Source organism: Chlorocebus sabaeus, chromosome 21 (assembly GCF_047675955.1).
Source record: "Chlorocebus sabaeus isolate Y175 chromosome 21, mChlSab1.0.hap1, whole genome shotgun sequence".
Classification (NCBI taxonomy): Eukaryota; Metazoa; Chordata; class Mammalia; order Primates; family Cercopithecidae; genus Chlorocebus; species Chlorocebus sabaeus.
In genome coordinates this window covers 20080092-20101254 of record NC_132924.1, presented here as the reverse complement: position 1 = coordinate 20101254, position 21163 = coordinate 20080092, and the positions used below count along the sequence as shown (strand labels likewise).

Sequence of the window (21163 nt, the reverse complement as noted above, 5' to 3'; positions counted from 1 at the left end):
TGTCAGGGAGCGGGACCTGCGGAGGGGCCGACTGGCTCCCCGCGGACAGAGGCGAGCAGGGAGCGCTCGCGCACCAGCTAACTGCCCCCTTCTGAGTGCAGAGCGCGGTCCTCCAGCGACTGCACTAGCAAAGTGGCCCGCTGCCACTGCGTTATTCACCTAGTGGAGGCGGCCTGATTTACTGGCGACTTCACAAACCCAACTCCACGCTGGAGCATTTGCATGGCTCTGTTCTCGCCTCGAGGAGCAGCCACTAGCGAACCCGGTGGAGCAGCTTGCTGCGAGAAGGAGCCGGGAGGGAAACTGTGGTACCTTATTTTACTGTAATTGCAAAAGGAACGATGTGCCAGAGATTTATATTTAGAAGTTGTATGTTTCTACTTTTATGTAAATGGAGCAATTAGGGCCTGTCTTGCTGCTGCTAACTCCAATGCGTGTGCATTGCTGGGGAGCTGGTGTTTTCAATCACAATTAGTGAGCTGGTCAAAAAACAAAGTTCGTTTAAGGATAAGAGCTCAATTGTGAGAATGGGGGAGAGGCCAGCGTTCGTGTGCCGGCCTGTGGCTTGCGGTGACACCTAGCTTAGGGCCATGGCCAACCCTATAGTGGTATTTACCTGTGGCAGCAGCTGTCCCTGTTCAAAGTTGGCATAGATGGGGAAGCAAGAATGTTCACTTTTCTTCTCAAGCAAACCGTCTGTCCTTCAGCTTTCATCCACGCTATTAATTGGTGTCTTTCCTCACTACTCCTTGAGCAAGGAGACAGGCCCAGAAAAGCGGGGCCGGGGGGAGGGGGTGGGGACATTTTTCAGGGCTCTATTATTTTAGCTGCTGCTCACAGATTGCTGTTATTCAGTCAAAAATACAAGCCAGGAGACGTGAACACCCCAAGCAGGTGACTGGGATGTTGTTCTCTGATTCAGCTGAAATGACACAAGGCTGGGGGTTCAGAGGCATGGACAAGAGCGCTGACGAGTCAGGGTGTTTTCGTTCCTTCCTATGAAAAAAATCTGTTTCCAAAAACGCATGATTTCTGGTTCATCCCGTCTGGGAAACCGAACATAAAACGTGACTATGCAGAGAAATCAAAAGGTGTTCCCAGCAGCTAATGTGTTATTCTGGGGCTCAGGCCGGAAAACCTGGCCTTGTTGGTGAGGGGTGACTCCCTCAAGAGGCAGCTCAGAATCCAGAGAACGTGGGCAGGATCCAGAGTACTATCTGCTACAGGGAGACTGCCAGAGTCTGTGATGAAGAAGGGTCTCATCAAATGGTTGACATTGAACATAGGATTGGCAAACACTGCCTGTTTCCTGGATAGCCACAGCCTGTACATAACTTGGGCTGAATGTTAGGTAGAAAGAGTTGGGACAAAGGAGAAGCAGTGTTTCACATTCAAAATTGAACTGGGAAGCTGTTCTGCTTTCAAGTTAAATCAATGAATGAATAGCTCTAAACAGAGAGAGAGAGGGAAACATTAAAAAGTCTCCTGAAATTCATTGAGAACAACAGGGTCAGAAATGGTTAATCTGAAACTTGACTCCTAAGCTTCACATTTCTTTCAGAACCACTGGAATATCCCACAAGGCCTTCTGCTATGTAAGAGCACTCTGTTTTTAGAGTATTTGGAAATGCTGTTTTCTGAACCAAGGGAACCCAGATACTAGAACTAAAACAACTGTGGAAAAGAGAAGAAGGAAAAAAACCCAGTAAGTAACCTATTACTCTTCATTCTACAGCAGTGGTTCTCAACTGGGGCGATTTTGCTCCCTGGGGGACATCTGGCCATGTTTGAAGACATTTTGGTTGTTACAGCTGGGAGGGAGGTTCTACTGATCATTAGTGGGTAGGGGCCAGGGATGCTGCTGAATATCCTACCATGCACAGGACAGCCCCCAACAACAAGAAATTATCTGGCCTACAGTGTTAATTGTTCTGCAGTTGAGATACCCTGATTTCATGTTATAATTGTAAAGTTCACCCAACCTTCTCCCTATCCATCTCCAAGAGGCCTTGGGAACCAAGGAAAACATTGCAACTCTACAAAATACTAATAATTCAAGTGATTCTGCTTCCTCTTGCATCTTATGTTCTCAGATTACTGGAGACTACAGATACAATGCTCCTCTTGGGCAACATCGTTGCTCCAACCAACTTTCACGTATGGCCTCAATACATTTTCCTGCTGGCTTTTTGTTCTAAACCAAAGCAGAATCTTGGTGGCCAGCAACAAAATGAGATGGGCTGGCCTACACCCAAGTTGTTAGGAGACAAGCAACTCATGCAAAAGAATAAATGAATAAAGGATTGAGTTGTTCATTTTAGCAATTCAGTATCAGATAAATCCATGCAAGAGAGAATTCCCTGAAGTAAAATTCACAAAAGTAAGATTGCCCTGCCTTTCTCCTAGAGCAAGCGAATATGTTGTAGCTTGATTTTATTTGTTTAATACCTTAGGGGAATGACATACAATCAATATCCAAAGAGATAAAACAGTGTTTTGCTAAATCCTAATGGCTGTTGCAAGCAACATTATATTCTCCAAACTTCCTTTATAAAAGGAAGTGGTGTGGCTGTTAAAGGAAGGCCATGCCCTTCCAGCCCTTCCAGGTGTTGCTCTCCTGTGAGGACTGGGGAAACTATTGTGAAGGATTCCACCTCATGGAAAATCATAAGAGTAATCAACAAGTATTGGTGAAATGCACAAAAGGGAAGTTGCCTGGATGAAACTAGCTTAGAACTGAAATCCTGTTGTCCAGACAGTGAGGGCTTACTTCCCTGGTTCATCACTTACCTCCTGAGTGACTTGGGTCCTCCAGAAAGGAAAGGGTAGGTCAGAGATCATTTTAAGATGAAGGGAGCCATGAGGGGAATGTCTTAGACACTCTGACGCCGTGTCATCTCTTCCAACTTGTGAATCACCGTCTCCTCAGGTAAATGGTCATTTTGGAACCAAAGGCCTCAATCAACTTTCAAATGATTCAGAAATACCTGGAGTTCTTCCCAAGAAGTAACCATGTGGTACATGTAAAAAAATTCAATATTGAGAGAAATACTCGTTTACAACCACTATAGAAAAACATACATTGAAGAAAACCCAGACTAACTCAACCTGAAGAAATATGCCCTCAACATTCTTCCTGACCAATATATATTTCAACATTGTTTATCATGACTCAGTTCTAACCCAATCAGGAAACATCTGCTTCAACAATTTATCTTCCTATTGCCCCAGAAGATTGTTGAAAAATACTCCCCAAGGAACACAGAACAGATTGTTGTAATCATTTTTCTCACCTGGATCCCCTTGGGTAATAAGTTCCATTGCTGACTTGAAGACATGGTGGTTTAGCACATAGATTCCATTGGACTGATAAGCGGGCAGCAATCTTGCTTTGCATCCAGTTTTGCCTGTCCACAAAGATCCCCCCACAGCCTGTTCCCAAATCGCTGCTTGGAGGGAAAAAGCCCCACAGAAAAGCCTGGGGGCAGTCCTGTGTGAATTTTTTTTTAAATCAGTGAATTGCTGCCTCCCTCGTGTCCTAATAGAGTCCAAAGGTTGTGCCCTCTGTGGGAGCAGCTCCAAGGCATGGTCTGAGTGCCGCTGTTCACGAGTCCTGTAGGCTCGCGTGGACACTGGCAGCAGCTCAGCTAGGTGAGCAAATATTTCCAGGTGGTCCACTCTAATTTTAGGAAGGTCAAGTTTGCAAAGGTGAAATAGTAAGTAGGACTTCTGTCACTTTATCAGATTGGAAAAGCAAACTGTAATTAAGCACAATATTCTTAGAGTTTAAAATGGAATCACTGAATTCTACAACCAGCTTTAAACTCTCAAAAAATAACTTATGGCTACAATCCCTCTTCTACTCATTGAGTTCCTCTTAAAAGATGGAAGAGTATAATGAACGAGGGAGGAGCCTCTATAGTAGAAGGAAAAAAACACTCCAGAAAACCTCTCTCCCAAAGGCCAGGGGTTCATTTGTGATCCCTTAATGAAACAGGGGCAGAAAGCCAACAAGGTAATTTTGGCCAACTCCAACATCACTTAACTATGAGCTGAGAATAATTAAAATGGTGCTCCCTGTAGAAAAGAGTTCACCCAATAAGTTTCCCAAATTTCAAGGAGCTTTTGTTTTATTAGATGCTGTTAGCTTCATGTTAGTCACAGGAAAAAAAAAAATGCCCACATACACACGCACAACTAAATGTAGTCAGTTTGCTCAGCTGCTGCTGACGTCACTGCTGCCCACTAGGAGTGAGTTACTGTCATAACCCCTCTTTTATTAATCATAGGCTGGAGGAAGCACAAAGTGGGTGACATCATTAGGCAAAGGACCGGCTAACTCATGCTCCAATTTACTCAGCTTTATTATAACATTTCTCGAGTGTCATATGAAAGTGATTACCATTTCACACTTTCCCCATCTGAGCAATCATCCCTAACCTTCAATTCGAATTCCCAGAGAGAAGCTTAGCTTTTCAGATGGAGGTGCATAAAGGCCAAATCTCACCAAGGGTCCTTGTCCCAAGAAGAAATGTCCTCCTCAGAACGCCTTCTTCCTGGGCTTGAAACAGAGGCAGTTTCTAGAACTGTAGGAAACTAAATAATTCTCCGTTGTCTCTGGCCCTGGCAGTGGCCTCTGACTGGGGAAGACCCTGATGGTCCAGACGGGTGCAGCAAGTATGGCCTCTCAGTGGCCAAGGGCACAGGCACCTCAGTGCTCTGAAGTATGAAAAATACCATTTGAAGATGAGGTAAAAGGTAGTGGTTGAATGTATGGGTCCTGCAGTCAGACTGCCTGGGTTCAAATTTAGGATTCACCATTTTCAAACTGCTGGGCAAATGACTTGGTTCCCCGATTAGTATAATAAATATGGATAAGAATAGCACCCCCTTCATAGATAGGATTGTTGTCAGGGATAGCTCAGTTAATTTTGTGAGCCACATAGAATGTGCTGGTACATAGTCACCGTTGTTTACTGGTATTATTTCTCTTCCTTTTTAAAAAAAGCTTTATTGGCTGACCTGAACTCCCTGAGTTCTACTTTGTAGAGCCTTGGAAAGATGAGCAAATGCTCTGTGACAAGCCACCAGGGCAGATTGGTACTGTGAAGACCCTACTATACATTTGGCTCTGACCCTGGCTGGAAAGTTACAAGTCAGTCTACCCCTCTGTGGTCCAGTTTCCACACCTACTACTCTTTATCCCATGAGGAACTTCTGGAAACTAAAAAAGGTACGTAATCAAAACCAAAAGAAGACATTGGTTCAAGGATCCTCAAGAGCTCAGCATCGTGTTTCTGTTGTTTCTTTTTGAACAGACAAAATTATCAGAGTGTTCAGTAGCTACACACACACACACACACACACACCCCACACACAAAAGTAGCATCTCCACAATGTTGCATGCATCAGGAAAAGCAAATGTTTTTACCACAGGCTGGGCTATGCTTCATCCTCTTAAATTAGCATCTTGAGGTCTTTGCAGAAGCCATTTTATAGATGCCTACACTCATCCCCTTACTTGCATTCTCATCCTGAGGGTATTTTAAGGAGTCAAAATAAAGTTTACTTAAGCGTGTGTGAGAGACAGAATGATAGACCAAAAGAGAAGGCTGGGGCTTTGTAATATTTAGATAATGATGAAACTGAAACGGCTGATGCAGAGTGCAGTAATTATATAGGATACTTTATTATTTGGGTTCACCTTTGCTCAGTAGTGAATTATAAGCACTCTACTAGGTGAGAGGTTTGGCTTCCAAAATGAACAGCTGGTGCAGGATGGAACTACCAGACCATGTCACATGGCAAATAAAATAATAATACATAGAAACTTCAGGATCTCCTAATTGGAAGCTTCCTTTAGACAACAAAAGATGCCAGGATATCTGCTGCCCCCTAACTGGTACCATGAAGAAGAGCACATAACTTTTTAAGAAGCAAACTCTGATTCAGATACAGTTAGTTGGCGGCTGAGTCAACCTCCTAAGTTATAGTTGTGAATTTGGCCATTTCCGTGAACCTGTTTGTTGCAATTAAGGCAAAGCTATTGGGTAGAGTCCTGTTCTGTTTCTGTCTTTTCCTGATGGAGAGGCACCCCTGATTTGCAGCAGCTGCCCAGGTAGAACAGGTTGACCAAAGCACACATCACCAACACAGACTGTTAATCACGTGACTAGATAAAACTCTCACGGTGTCATTCAGATTTCCATATCCTTCTATGGAAATTTCTGAGAGACCCAGAAAAGGAGCGTAACCATGAGGGAAAGTGAATCCTGCAGACTTGAATATTCCAGACTTACCAGGTGATCCAGCTGTCCATCAGTGGGAAGAGGCTGAGGCGCCCCCTTCTGGTGCATCTGAATAGGAATAAACTCTGGTTAGAAAGAAATCCTGTAGCAACTGGGTACCTTCTCTGTGATTTGTCCACTTCCAATATCAAAATTGTTGCTTTTTAAATGACATTCATCCTAAGTTAAAAAAAAAAAACATATTATTTGTATAAAATGTGGAAGACACAGAACAAAAAATGTAAATCACATATCATCATCCCTCCCAGAAATAATCATTATTAAAATTTCTGTGGGTGTGTAAAACAAAATTGCAATCCTACTGTAATATTGTCCTATATACTGATATTTTTCACCTATCAATGTATGTTGAGCAGTTTCAATGGTCAAATTATTTCTTGAAAATATTAATGACTGGGGAGTAACCTTTCAAATAGGTGTGTCTTTATTTTTAAACCAGTCCACAATTATTGCATATTGAAGTCATTTCCCAAATTTTGTAAGTGTAAGTATTGCATCCACCCTTTTATGTGTTTAAATGCATCTCTTATTATTTCCTTGAGATGAGTTCCTAGAAGTCGAATCACTGGATCTAAAAATGTGGACATATTTGTGCTGGACGCCGTGGGTCACGCCTGTAATCCCAGCACTTTGGGAGACCAAAGCAGGTGGATCACGTGAGGTCAGGAATTCGAGACCAGCCTAGCCAACATAGTGAAACCCCATCTCTACTAAAATTACAAAAATTAGCCAGGTGTGGTGGCACATGCCTGTAATCCCAGCTGCTCAGGAGGCTGAGGCATGAGAATCACTTGAACCCAGGAGGCAGAGGTTGAAGTGAGCCGAGATGGCACCCCTGCACTCCAGTCTGGGCGACACAGTAAGACTTCCTCTCAAAATAAATAAATAAATAAATAAAATTAAAATTAAATAAGACAAGTAAAAAATAAAAATGTGGACATATTTAAGATCTTTATATATATAAAACCAGGTGCCCTCCTGAAAGTTTTTGCCTGTTACATTCCAACCAATAGTGTAAGGGCATGACTCTTTCCCTGTGTTTTGGGATGGATGTTATTATCAAAGTTCTCTCCCACCCAGGCCAAATACGGTATATGCTTTGTTTTAATTTGAATTTTTAAATTATTATTTTAAATGGACATTTTGTTGTCCATTTGAACAACTTTCTTTTGAGTCACTGTTCATGTTCTTTGCCCATTGTTTCTTTTATTAATAAGAACCCTATTCTCATTCTTATATTTTAAATAAAATTTCATTGTATATATGTTTATATTATCTATAGTAAAGTATATTTTATTATTAATGAGAACTCTTTTTATATTAAGACTCCTACCCTACTGTCTGCTACATATTATTGTAATTTTTCCCCTGTTAGTTCCTGGCTCTTTAATTTTGTTTGTATTAATAGTGTTTCAGGCCAAAAGAGAGTTTACATTTTTATATGAACTCATCTAGGAATTGCTATCTTTTTGCTAAGGCTTCTCCATCAGGAAATCAAATTGATACTCACATATATTTTTCACTAAACATTTTTTGAAACTTTATTCTTTAATCCAACATATCTGGAATATATTTTGTCATACAGAACAAGGAAGAGCTATGACATTTTAGAAATTTTTCCAAAGATTGAATGAGCACTGTTTACGAACTTTTCACTTTGGAACGCCATTTTCATCACCTGTTGAATGTGTATAAATATGAACACTAATTTCATTCGATTGACCTGTAGTGTGTTGCTAAGCTTGTGATCCCATTCCATTCATATCGTTTCCCAGTTTTAATGTTGTTCTTTTAACTCTAGTTCTGTCCTATCCCAGGTCTTTTTATGTATGTGACTCAAGTCCACAACCCAACAGTTATCTTGATTAAAATATAATTTCTTAATGCCAGGGCTTTATAACAACTGTAGATAATTCTAGGTTTTTCTCTACCTGTAGTTACTCAAAGTTTGTCATTTAATGGTAGCGTATTATTGAACAGTGTGTTTGTTTGTTTGTTGAGACTGTGTCTCACTCTGTCACCCAGGCTGGAGTGAAGTGGCGCGATCTCGGCTCACTGCAACCTCCATCTCCTGGGTTCAAGCAATTCTCGTGCCTCAGCCTCCTGAGTAGCTGGGACTATAGGTATGCACCACCACACCTGGCTAACTTTTTGTATTTTTAGTAGAGACGGATTTTCACCATTTTGCCTGGGCTGGTCTCGAACTCAGGCAATCCGCCTGCCTTTGTTTCCTGAAGTGCTAGGATTACAGGCGTGAGCCACCGTGCCTGGCCTTAAACAGTGTTTTTAATTTAAAAAGCTTCTTCCTAATTCTAAAAATAATAGGTATTCATTTTTCAAATACAAACACCATCGAGGAAAAAAGAAAGGAAGGAAGAAAGAGAAAGAGGAGGGAGGTAAAGAGGAAACAAAGAAAGGGAGAGTAGGAGGAAGGAAAAAGAGGGAGGAGGGACAGAGGGCTCCTACAATTTAATCATCCAAAGAAAACCAGAAACAAAATTATGGTTTATGTCTTTCCAGAAATGGAAAGATCTTTCCTCATTTCAGGAACATTTTCTTCTATTGCATTTTTGACAAGTGTTTTTGTTTGTTTCTAAAATTTTCTTGAATGTGTAAATTGTTGATTTAAAGATTTAGTTTTTGAGCGTGCTCTTTAGCTTTCTTTGCTCTTTGTTTCGTTTCTTCTTGTTAGTTGAGGAATTTATTCATAAGCCCTATGTTGCTGTTTATTCTTTTTCTGTTAACTCATTTTTGAATGGGATAAGACAGCAGGTCTACTGTTTGCCCTAAAATAGCATAGATGTGTTCTCATCTATCCTCCTTTCTACTTCTCTGAACACCACATCTTATCTAATGGTTGGGTGCTGATGGCCTCTGGGGCCTAGGACAAGAGCTGAGGTCATGGGTTGGAACTTTCTGTTGACCCTGCAGCCAGGTCCTGTCTTGCCAAGTTAGGAGCGTGTCCCTTCTGTTGGAGGAATATGCTTCAGGTCTCAACCTTTTCCCTAGTTTTGGAATGGACTGGGTTAGAAAGATGTTGGAGTTTGCAGCCTTTTTCTTCTGTACCGCTGCATGCGTTTAATTCCTCATCGTGTCTCAAGCTTACAGCTCTCGCTCCTCATTTCCTTTTCTTACCTGTGACAAAGCCTCTGTTCCTCCATGTAAGCTTATGCCACCATTAACAAAACTTAGAGAAAGAAAACTAAAATCACCCATGCACTCCAGGCTTGGCAGATGCTCACACCTGACTCATTCTTTTGTTTTCGGGTCCTTCCCCCAACGACTGCCACAGCTGTGTATTGGCTGGCTGCTTCCCGGTCCCTAGTTGGACCCTGCTTCTCTGCAGTCCCTTGCATACAGACTCTCTCTGTGAGACACATTCTTCTCCTCTTGGGCAGGACATAAAACAGCCTCAGCCTGCCTTCCCTCCCATGTAGACCCTATTAGGTCCACAGGAAACTCATGTATTTCTAGCCCACTATTGATAGGAATGTGGTTTCTTAATAAACATAGCCCCTTCCTCTTTTTATCCTTTACCTTGTCTTAGACCAATTTACATTTATTCAAGCATGAGTTAGGCATCAGTGTGCAGGGTCCCTCAACTGCTGTTGAAGGTGCTGTTGAAGCCTATGTTAGTTATCTTCCCTGGAGTTGAGGAAGATTAATTAACCCTGCCCTGTAGGGAGAGCTGGGACTCACACACAACTGGCAGGTGCTTCTTCTGAAGGCATCTCCCAAAATTCATACTCCCCCCATCCCCCTGCCTTGCTCTCCACTCTCTCAAACTTTTATATTCTCAACATCTCTCCAGAGTCTTAAAATAATGGAACCTTTCTCAGATATCTACTTTAAGGATTTTTTTGCAGTGGTCTCTATCCCCTTCACTCTGGTATCTGATAGCTATCTGGTATTTTGGCCCCTGGGTTAGAATTTCAATTTTAAAACATTATACTAGTTTTAAAACACTAAATGTTCGTCTTCTATTATTGCTTGAGTGAGAAATAAGCCTTTATTGATTTTGAGGCATCATCATTTTGGCATCTATTTCTTCTAGCAACCATTACCTTCAAGATAGAGAAGAGCAGAAGATGAGAAATTGGGAACTTTCATATTTACGAGGTGAGTGGAGGAAGAGGAGCCTGTGAGGAGCTTTGAGGAGTCAGATGTGTAGGAGAAAAACACGTAGGGAACATTGTCAAGGAAGTCAAGAAAAGTGACAGTTTGAAAATGTCAGATGACACGATGTGGTCAAGTAAGACACTGACAGAAAGGCCCAATAGATCTGGCAATATTCTAATCAGTGACAGTGCTAGCCTGAGCAGATCAGCTTTGTTACTTGGGGACAGATTTTAGTGGGAAGAGGAGGGGATGAGAAGAATAAGGAGATGTACTCTGTCAAACGTTGTGAAGAAGAAATTGAGTAATGACTAGAGAAGGAGACACTGAGGATTGAGAGAAAGCCCTTTCAAATTTTAAGATAGAGATTTAAGCTTCTCTTCTGATAGAAGTGAGCTGCTAAAGGTAAATAACTTTGCAATATGAGAGAAGACAGAGAAACAAATTTCCTCCTGAAGTAAGAAATGATGGATTGATTTCAAAATAGACACATGTTCACACCACTCCTTACCACCTCCATCATCGTCCCTCGGGCCAACCTGCCATTCTTATTGATCTAAATATACCACCACACCTGAATAATTGCAACAGCCTCCTAACAAATCTCCCTATTCCCATCCTTGCCCCTGTAGACTATTGGGAATCCAACACTCCAAATGACCCTTTCAAAAATGCAAGGCAGATGAGGTCTCTCCTTTGCTCCTATCCTCCCGTGGCTTCTCCACTCACTCACTGTTGTGGCCAGAGAGAAGCTACGTGACCTGGCCACATCCCCGATCATGTCTTCTCTGTTTCTCCTTGGTCTCTGTCTTCTTCACATGTGATCCCCCTTGCTTTCCTTCCAACAGAATGAGCTTGTGCATGTCCCAAGCCTTTGTGCTTGACATCTTCTCTGCCAGGAATTTCGTCATTTTCCATCAGACACCCTCGCAGCTCACTCCCTGACTTTCTTGTTATTTGTTTCCAGATCACTGAAGCCTTTTTGGACCACTCAATATAAAATAGCAACGGACTCCACCCTGGTACACCCTAACACCCAGCCTGTTTCATTTTTCTCTGTTATATTTATCACCATCTGAAGTATTTGTTTATTGTCTATGTGACAACACTAGAATGAGGGTAGAGACATTGTTTTGTTAACAGCTAAATCTTGGCACCTAAAACTGTCTGGCATATAGTACTTGCTCAGTAAATATTTTTTGGCTGATGAATTAATCCTAAGCATAGGTGGTAGGATTAGCCTTAAATTAAACAAGAATAAAAAAATAAAGGATGGGCATAGAGAGACATGATGATAACTGACAGAGAAGGGAATTAAGAGAATTTTCATCTCATTGATTTTGCAGTAAAAAAAAAAGGTAAGCTCATCTGCTGAGAGAGATGTCAAAGCTGGTGGAGGTGGTGGAGTGGAAGGTTTGAAAAGATAGGTGAAATGTTGTAACAGTGGCAGAACCAGATAGGAGATCAGGGGGATTCTGAACACCTCCAGGCATTCTGGAAGACATTGAGACTGAATGCACTGAAGTTTCAGGAACACCAAATCACAGAGTTGTTCTGTCTTACCCAGAAGTGTTCTTCACTGTAAGGTGTAGAAGAGAGAAGGTCAATTGTCTAGATATAGCGCTGCTGTCCAGTAGAACTTTCTGCAATCGTGAAAAGATTCTACAATCTGTACCGTGCAATCGAGTAGCCACTGGCTATGTGTGCTTATTGAACATTTGGAATGTAGCTATTGTGACAGGCTGCACACTACACAGCGCACGTCGGGCGATCCAGACTCAGGTTCTGGCAGAGCAGGAGCTGAGAAAGGACAACAAAGAATGGGAGTAAGAGGAAATGTCAGTAAAGAAACTGTGTGGTGCCCTCAGGAATCTGAACCAGGTGAAGAAAGATGTGAAGCCAGAAAGCTACTGATGGTTTGTGAAAAATAGCATCATTCAGGAATCACAGATATCGATGATGTGAAATGCAGGTATGTTGAGAGAGAGTGAGATGGGCATTGGGTCTCAGAAAATGAAATGCTGAAGATTAAGATTTCAAAGGACAAACCATTGTGAATACTAAAACAGCCCAGGGCATGGGCATGGGATATGTTTCTTATGTGGAGTGGTTGTGAAAGTCTTTGGTGTTAAGGGATTCAAAGGTCTGTGAGAGAGGGTTGGCTGAATAAAAAACCTGGGGTAGATGTCTGGCACAGAGATGTATAATGTGACAGCCACAGCCTCAAGGCTGTTTTTATATGAAGGTGGAAATACGATGAAGATGATGTTCTGTTAGTTATCATTGATCAAGCACTCATTTCTGCTAGGCATGGAGCAAAGTGCTTGATATATATGTAATACCCCTTCACCCTTCAAATAACATTTTGAAATAGGTTTTCTTATTATTGCCAATTACAGATGAAGCCACTGAGGCTTGGAAAGACCGGATAACTTGTCCAAGGATATACCCTGAAGGTGTGATGGAGCTAGGATTTCAATCCAGGCAGCTTGGCATGAAAGCTCATGCTGACCGGGTGCAGTGGTTCATGCCCGTAATCCCAGCACTTTGGGATGCCCAAGACAGGTGGATCACTTGAAGTCAGGAGTTCGAAACTAGCCTGGCCTACATGGTGAAACCCCATCTCTACTAAAAATACAAAAAATTAGCTGGGCGTAGTGGTGCTACTGGGTAGTACCAGCTACTCTGGAGGCTGAGGCAGGAGAATCACTTGAACCTGAGAGGCAGAGGTTGCAGTGAGCCGAGATTGCACCACTGCACTCCAGCCTCGGCAACAGAGTGAGACTCTGTAACAAAAAAAATTAAAAAAAGACAAGAAAGCTCATGCTGTCCAGCACTAAGCTCCATTACTTTCTTCTTTTTTCTTTATGTCTTTCATGTTCTCATCTGAGCCTCCATACTTGCAGCAGCAGTGGTCAGCAGTAAGAGTCCTTAGTGGCTAGCACCCACCCCCATCCTCATCCATGTCTCCCAGATCAAGGAGCTGCAGGAAAACATGCATGCTTGATAGGAGGTGGAATGTCCGTGGAGGACTCCATGTCAGAGAAGTTAGCTGGTGGGCAAGCTTAGAGTGGAAACTGAGAGTTATGGCAGCGGATTACAATGGAACAAGTGAGAAAGTAGGAAGGGGTGCAGTGGGAGGAAGAAGGTGGGGATACGGAACCCACTGGATGAGATTCCTGGAAAGGAGAGTCCTTGGAAGACTTTCATTTGGGATGGTGCAAAAGGCTGACAAGCTAATATTAATTGACCTTAAACTTTCATACTTAAAATATAATATGTATGGCATGTACAATACTCATATCCCATGCCAGGAGAAACATTTAAGTGTAATGCTTACCTATATTAACAAATATTAGAATGGCACTAAACAGGAAGCATTTTTAAATTTAGGAGTGCTTGGTTAGCATAGTAGCATTCAACCGGTTCTTGCTACACTTGCTTCCGTGAGAGTATCACACAAGATAAAAACTTCCAGAAGCACTGAGATAAGAGTGGGGATGAGCCTTAGTCTACATACACAGGTGTTCAGGATAGGTAATTTACTTTATTTTTCTGTGATTGCATTAAATTCCTACACTGAGCCTTCAATTTGCCATATGCTAGTAAATAAGCCTCACTCTATTTGAAGTCCTCACATTTTTTTCTGTACCTAAATTCAGGAATCAGGGAGGGTGGGTGGAGTAGAGCAGAGGGATGAGAGAGCTTGTCTAGTTTTTTCAGTCTTGGGCTAGAGAGGGTAACATGTGACTTAGCGCCTATCTTACCTGTGTCCGTGCAGAACCCTTCTTCCTTCCTGTTCTAGGCAGATCAGAGCTAACTTGTTCCTCATTGTTGATTGTGAGGCCCTTTATTATAATGTTTTTCAAGTTCTGGTCAGTATAATAAGGCAAAAAATAAAAATAATGAGCAAAACACAACAAAGCGGTGACAAAATTATCTTTATTTCTTAGTAGACGGTGTGAGTGTGCTACAGGTATAATTTTTCAGTGCACAAATTCATATGCAAAACACATGACATTTCTTTAGTTCTGAAATCAACACAAATCAGTGGGAAGTCAAATCTCTCTTATGGTTTTTTACCCTCCCCTCATTCTAAAGTTTCCTGGTCTTGACAAAGGGAAGTTCCTCTGTTCATAGGTCCCCACTGGCTAATGCTGGGGTGCCAGTGCTCTCCGAGAGGCCCCACAAGGACTGAGACCTTTATGCTCTCCTAGGTACTGCCCAGCTGCCTGCAAATCTCCACTGCTCCTGTGAGGGTTTTGCCAGCCTCCCACCCACCTCTTCCTCTCCTCCCTTGGCCATGTCCAGTCCATTTTCCTTTCTGCACTGCATGTGCCAGATACCCACCACAGCCTGTTCCAAATTTAGTAAAAGTCTGCCCTGCAGAAGCATCTGAGGCGAAGATACACAAAGCCCTGGCTTTCTACCTTTCATACAGGAAAAAGGACAATACAAAAGATAAACACAAACCAATATTAAAACAAATTGTATTCACCATTGTGTGACCACAACGAACCCTAACTACGTTAATGTGCAAGCTTACGTAAGAGTTCAGCCAGATAACAGAACACAAATATTTTAAAAATAATAACATTTTATAGGACAAAATAATATACAATGCCTAGAAGTTATTTTAGAAGATAGTTGTTTCTCTACTCTCCATTTTACAGATGAAAGAAAAAGTGCATAAACAGAGTGACTGGTCCAGTTTTACACACCTGTACGGTGGCAGAGCTAGACTACAAACCCAAGTCTATCCAGTTCCAAACTCCATGCGTTCAATCACTATAGCATACTGTCATAATAAAGTGATATATTCCAGTATTATGTTATAGTGATTGGGTGATATATGGAGTTATGGAGTGCTATGTATCTATCTCTCTCCTGCATTTGCTGAGCATGGACTACTTGCCAGGCACTTTTCTAAAAACTCTTCAAACATGGTATCTTTTAATCCTACAGTATCCACTCACATAGGTGTTATTAATCCATTTAGCACCTGAGGCAGATGAAGAATGTGATGAACTAATTCTTCATTCATTCTTCAACTGTGATCTGGCGTGTGCCATGAATACCATTAAAATTGTTCTGACAAATATTACCAATAATCCTCTCTGCAGAACACTTTAGTGTTCTCTTTTTGAGTGATTGCATCTACTTCCTGGTTTTAACTGATAATATTGGTGATTCCTAATCTCTCTCTGGCAATACCTTTTATCTGAGTTTCAGACTCATACAAACAACCATATATTGATTTTATCCATTCAGGAGTCTTTTAGGCACCTTTAACTCAACATGTTAAAATTTAACCAACTTCTTTCTCCCTAAACAAGCTCCTACTTTTGAATTTTGATCTCAGTTATTGGTGTCCAATCACCCAAGAGTTCTTTCTTGACTACTGTTTTTTCAGTCTGCACAACTAAACACAATCAATAACCACATCATAACCATTTACCTTGTATGTAGTTTTAAAGGATGATAAAACAGGACATTGTAGGTTAGGACCTTAGCCCAGGTTCTGGCACAATGAAAACTCTCAAGAAATGTTGGCTATTGTTTTTACTAATATAAAAGCAATGACAATAGCCACTCCCACAACAGAGACACACTGTGCCACTGCAGACCATGGCTGTTAATTAGATGCTGGATCTTTTTAATTAATGTCCCTATTGTGTCCTTTTTTCTTTTCTCTTTCATATTTCCACATCTTTGCTCTGTGTTTAGTGAGACTTCTTCAACTTAACCGTCTATCCTTCCTTTTACTTTTGTTTTAACTAATATTTTTAATTTGTAAAAGCATTTGAATTGCTATTTCCTTTCTGTCTTTGGGTTTAATTTCTTTTAAAATATTTCTAAGAACAGTTTGTCAAGGTGCCCTTAGAAAGGACACTTTCTGTTCTGTGCTCTGAATAATTTCTGTTTTCCACATCATCTATTTTTTTGTTTGTTCACCTTTCATAACTTTGGTTTTCCTCATGCCTAGTTATCCTAGGTTGTTCCTTTGTATTCAAGATAGAGTATGCTAATTATTATAGTGGGCATGTTAATTACCAGAGCTAGAGTGAGTGCCTTTTGCTGTTGTCTAAGTATGTTTATTTCCTGACCTCTAATTCTTGATAGGAAACATGAGTAGGTGATTTTGTTTGGTTTATTTCTCTTTATCTTGAACCCTGTGCCTAGAAGAGTATCTGGCACATAACAAGGACTCCCAAAATAAAAGCACATTGTTATTGAAGGGTTTTTCCTATTGTAGTTGGCAAGATTGTTAGTGGAATCTAAAGAGACTTCTAATGAAACAAAGTCACTAACCTAGTCCTAGGAAAGAAAGAGAAATGTATTTTAAGTATAGTCAACCCTTCAAGCCAATGTTCTTTTATTTTCTTCTGTTTTTATTATAGAAACTTCCCAAAATCAAATTAAAACAGAAAGGGGCAATGCTGATCTGATAGCTCACACCCTCTGCATTAAGAATTAGATATGAATCCTGAATCCTGATTCCATTTCTATTAGTGAGATCCTGAGATACATCCCTTAACTCTCTAAATCTTAGTTTGTCTACATACAGAGGCCATAAATCTCATCTGCTTGCTTCCCAGGGTTTTGTGGGAATTTAAGTAAATATCTTATATTTCAGTCACCTTAGAAACAATTCATTTTACAAATACACTTTACCAGGCTTCATTTTTAAACTCATAGTTGTACCATAGCCTATGTTTACAAGTGTTCCTCCAAAAAAAGCCTGTGGTAACACATTGCGTTAACTGGCACATATCAGAGAATGTGTTCCTGGGTTGTCAGACATGAATCAAGACTTGATTGAATCAAATTCTCAGGTACTAATCTTTTAATCTTAGCACTCTATTGATGTCACCCCTCTATGGCCTTCTGTTTGCTTCTGGATAAGTCTAAAGTCAGCCTGATTTTTTTGCTTCTCTCAAAGTTAGCTTGTTACTGTCTTTTTAAATTTTCTTCATGGATACTTCTCAGCTGTGCTTTATTTTGTTTTTATTTCTCTTCATAATTCAAAAACTTACCATGGTGGAATGATATGTGATATTTTCTATTAACATTTCCTGAAACATGTTTAGCCCATTTCAGTCTGCACACTTTGGTGGTTTCTTTTAGTTCAGGAAAGTTTTCTTACAATTACTCTGGTTTCCTTTCCAATTCCTAGGTTGGCTTTCCATTTTATGAACCCCGTATCTTTTCTCTGTGAGTATTCGTCTCTTGGTATATTTCTTCTTTTTACTGGAAGAGCTGCTGAAGTGTATCACTCTCATCTGTGTGGAATTTTATTCAATACCCATCTTGTCCTTTATAATATCTAGTACAGATTTTAATTCTGCAATTGCAAATTTTTTATCCTTTTTATCTCACTTGGCCCTTTTTTATCCTGGATTTCTTTCTAAATTATTCTACTGCTTTTATCTTATCATTCTGTCTTTTCCAGGCCACTTTTTCTTGGACTGCTTCAGGGTATCAGATTTCTAAAATGTCCTTCTGTTAGTAAATAACTTTAAGAAGAATGCTTTTCCATGGAATGCTAAATATCCTGGACACTTCTCTTTTTCAAACATATAGTTCCTTCATTGTTTTGTTTTTGTTTTTCTTTTTTCCTTTTCATCTGGAAAGAGAGCCATTCATACTTGATGTTTGCAATTAGATAACACTGATTCTTTGGCTTTGTTCTCTGACTTTTGTAACCTGTGAAATACCCTGGAAGGAAGGTAATTAGTAACTCCTAGAATCCGTTAAGCATTCTTCTTAGGATCATTGATTCTGTGATATTCTACATCAGTGGTATACATGAAAACCTACAGTTCCTAAGACACACTTCTATAGAGGTACTTCCATTTCTTACCCTAAAGGAAGGCTTTACTAAGGGGGTGGTGTTTTCAAGATTTAATGTGTCAGTATTCCCTTGTTTTCTGGAAGTGGCAGTCCCAAGATTGATGCAGAAAGTAACAGGGGTAGAAAAGAGGGGAGAGAGGGAAAAAAGGCAATGTTATAGCCCATTTGGAAAGTCCTCCCTGTGCAGTGAAAGTGGAGAGAAGATGACTAGTTTTAGTTAAGAGTCAAAAATTAGGAGGAAGGATATAGTGTTTTCCTTTCTTTAATATTTAAAATTTTTAATTTCAATTCTTTTTTTTTCTTAGAAATGAGGTCTCACTGTGTCACCCAGGCTGGAGTGCAGAGGGGTGATCATAGTTCATTGTAGCCTTAAAATCCTGGGCTCACGTGATCCTCCCACCTCAGCCTCCTGAGTAACTGGGACTACAAACATGAACCACCCCACCTGGCTAATTTTTTAAAAAATTTTTTTGTAGAGAGGGGGTCTTGCCATGTTGCCCAGGCTGGTCTCAAACCCCTGGCCTCAAGTGATCCTCCCGCCTTCGCATCCCAAAATGCTGGGATTACAGGAATGAGCTACCACACCCAAACCCGTCTTCTTTCTGATGAAAAGTGCTGTTTTATTTCATGAGTCAATGCATAAGTTAGCCAGTCAGGCCCCAGGAAATCAGAGTTAATGAAAATATCTCCCAAATTATCGGTTTGGTTGTCGGTTATTTAAAGTAACCAAAAAGGGGAACTAGGAGGGTAGCTTTTCTATGAAATAATGAGACAATTCTATGTTTCTGTCTTTTACCCCTGCTGTAGTTCTAAGGAAAAGCAGGTCATGAGGAAGGTTTTTCTGGAGCATTTTGACCAACTACTTTTCTTCCTTCTACTACATAATAAGATTCTGGACAAGAACAAAGGCCTAGACTTTTCCTACCTTTTTCTGTCTCACATGCAACTTTCCAGCCCATTCCCCTTTATTCATACCATTCTCTGTTTACCCTCCTGTTTCAATTCAAAATGAGGCAGAATACATCAATACTTAGTGGTTATTCCCAATCGCAATGTTCTATATCAAATAAGAAAAATGGTATGTCTGATTAATAACGTTTTAAAATACAATAGCAAAAGTCTCACATAGAATTCTAACTAAACTGTTAGAGTTACCATTAATGATCACAGCAATTATTAATGTTTTCATGTTCATAACTAGCCTGAGACTCGGTTTTCTGAGCAGAAGGCGTCTCAGAGTTTGCAAACTTGCCACGAAGTCACAGACTCTGACCGCCAGCAGGGTCCTCGTGAGTCATGAGTTCCGCCATGGCCAAGAGTGCCAAAATGTAGTTCTTCTCCACACTTTTCCACAGGAACTGGGGGTGCCTCAGCCGTTGGAAAGCTATCTTGTACTCTGTCCACACTCAATAAATGCTGCTTAATAATGACAATGAGAATATGTGTTCCATCTCACTTTTCTCCTGAACACCTCTATTTAGGGAGCCACAAATATTTCCCCAAGTCATTTATTCCATTGCCCGATTGGCTGCAGAGTCAAAAAAATTTTCCTACTGTCTCCCTTGAATGTTTCCATTTTCTTTTTGCAGCTCAGCCCATTCCCCCTTGTCTTGTGTGTGGATACTACCCTAAACTATGTTGGTGGTTAGGAAGTCATGCTGGGAGGACATTGCCTCAAATTTCTCGTTTCCAGGTAGTCAAATCCAAGAATATGTTCCTGGATTCTAGGTATAAGCTGAGCTTGATTTGCAACCATTCATTATGAGAAAAAGAAAATTCTCTACTTATTTACTTTTAAATGTTGGAAACTCTGCCAAGGCAGAGGACTGAGGAGCTGCAGAGTTGTGTGGAGTGGCCAGGGGCAGAGGCTGCCCGACTGTGGTTGCAGGATGGCCGCTGTCCCTGCTAATAACTGAGGGATCTGCAGGAATGATTAGCTGAGTTTCCAAAGCCCCTTCTTCCCAGGGTGTGTTCCTCAGAGTTCAACTACAGTGTCATGTGTCAGTGCACATGAGCCCACAGAGATGGGTGTAAGTGTATATAGCCTTGTGTGTGTAAGTACAACACACCAGCAATTTCTGTTTTGGAGAGGCACTAAAATGTCAGTTAGGAGCTGTTTTATCTAGTTGCTCCTGTGCTTACTTCCCCAGCATGAGTCCTTCCTCTTGGAGCTGTGAGTGGGATCAGCCTTATGAGATGTCTGAGTTACAAACTGTTCACCTTTGACACGACCCCAAAATCCCTCCCTTCCCAAAGCAACTACCTCACTGCAAGAAATGTCTGCTAAAAAAATTTTAGTCTTCTAGTTTTAAGGAGTGATCTCTCAACCTGACGGTCAACCTGACATTAAATTCAGAGATATTCCTATTGATCTGTATTAACTCCTGTGGTAAAGGCTAGGAAGACAGCCCTGAATAAAACAGTCAACCTCCCCTTTTCTGCAGGAAGAAGGCAAACATTAACAGAACAGGGAGCTCATGGAGTCAGCACTCCCGGAGACAAGACAGCCAGATTTTCCTTAAAAAGTGACCCAAGGGCTGAAAACCAAAGGAGAAGTAGGATTTTTCTCAACAACAACATCTTGAGGTCATAATAATAAGTAAAAAACAATGCATTGAATGTGATTAAAGCTTATTTTTTCCATAGCAATTACAACAAATTCGATCTAGTCTGAGTTTGACACCAATCCCTCCGTCCCACCGCCACTACCATGGAGCCAGTGGGATTGTAATCGTAGTTCCCACTGCACAGGCTTTGAGAAGGCCTCAGTGAAATACCCATGGTCACACAGCTACTCAGTAAAAGAATACGAAATAATAAATGAGCCTTCCAATTCCAACTCCAGGAAACTTCTGAGCACAGCCTTCAGAGCAATTGGCTGGGGA

General features: G+C 41.0%; 1 long non-coding RNA gene across 4 annotated transcripts in view; it reads left to right on the top strand.

Moving 5' to 3' along the window:
- Window positions 1-20953, top strand: part of LOC103226171 (uncharacterized) — a 32608-nt gene extending 11655 nt beyond the window's left edge. Inside the window, exons 2-6 of one of the 4 annotated variants that reach the window (XR_012090308.1) lie at window positions 1562-1705; window positions 5009-5233; window positions 8334-8431; window positions 10363-10427; window positions 11392-20953. This is a non-coding gene — a long non-coding RNA (uncharacterized lncRNA). Of the gene's footprint in view, window positions 1-6; window positions 309-1561; window positions 1706-5008; window positions 5234-8333 lie in introns of those variants that run through there. The other 3 variants (XR_012090307.1, XR_012090306.1, XR_012090305.1) reach the window with 3 other exon arrangements.
- Window positions 20954-21163: the final 210 nt, after the last annotated feature.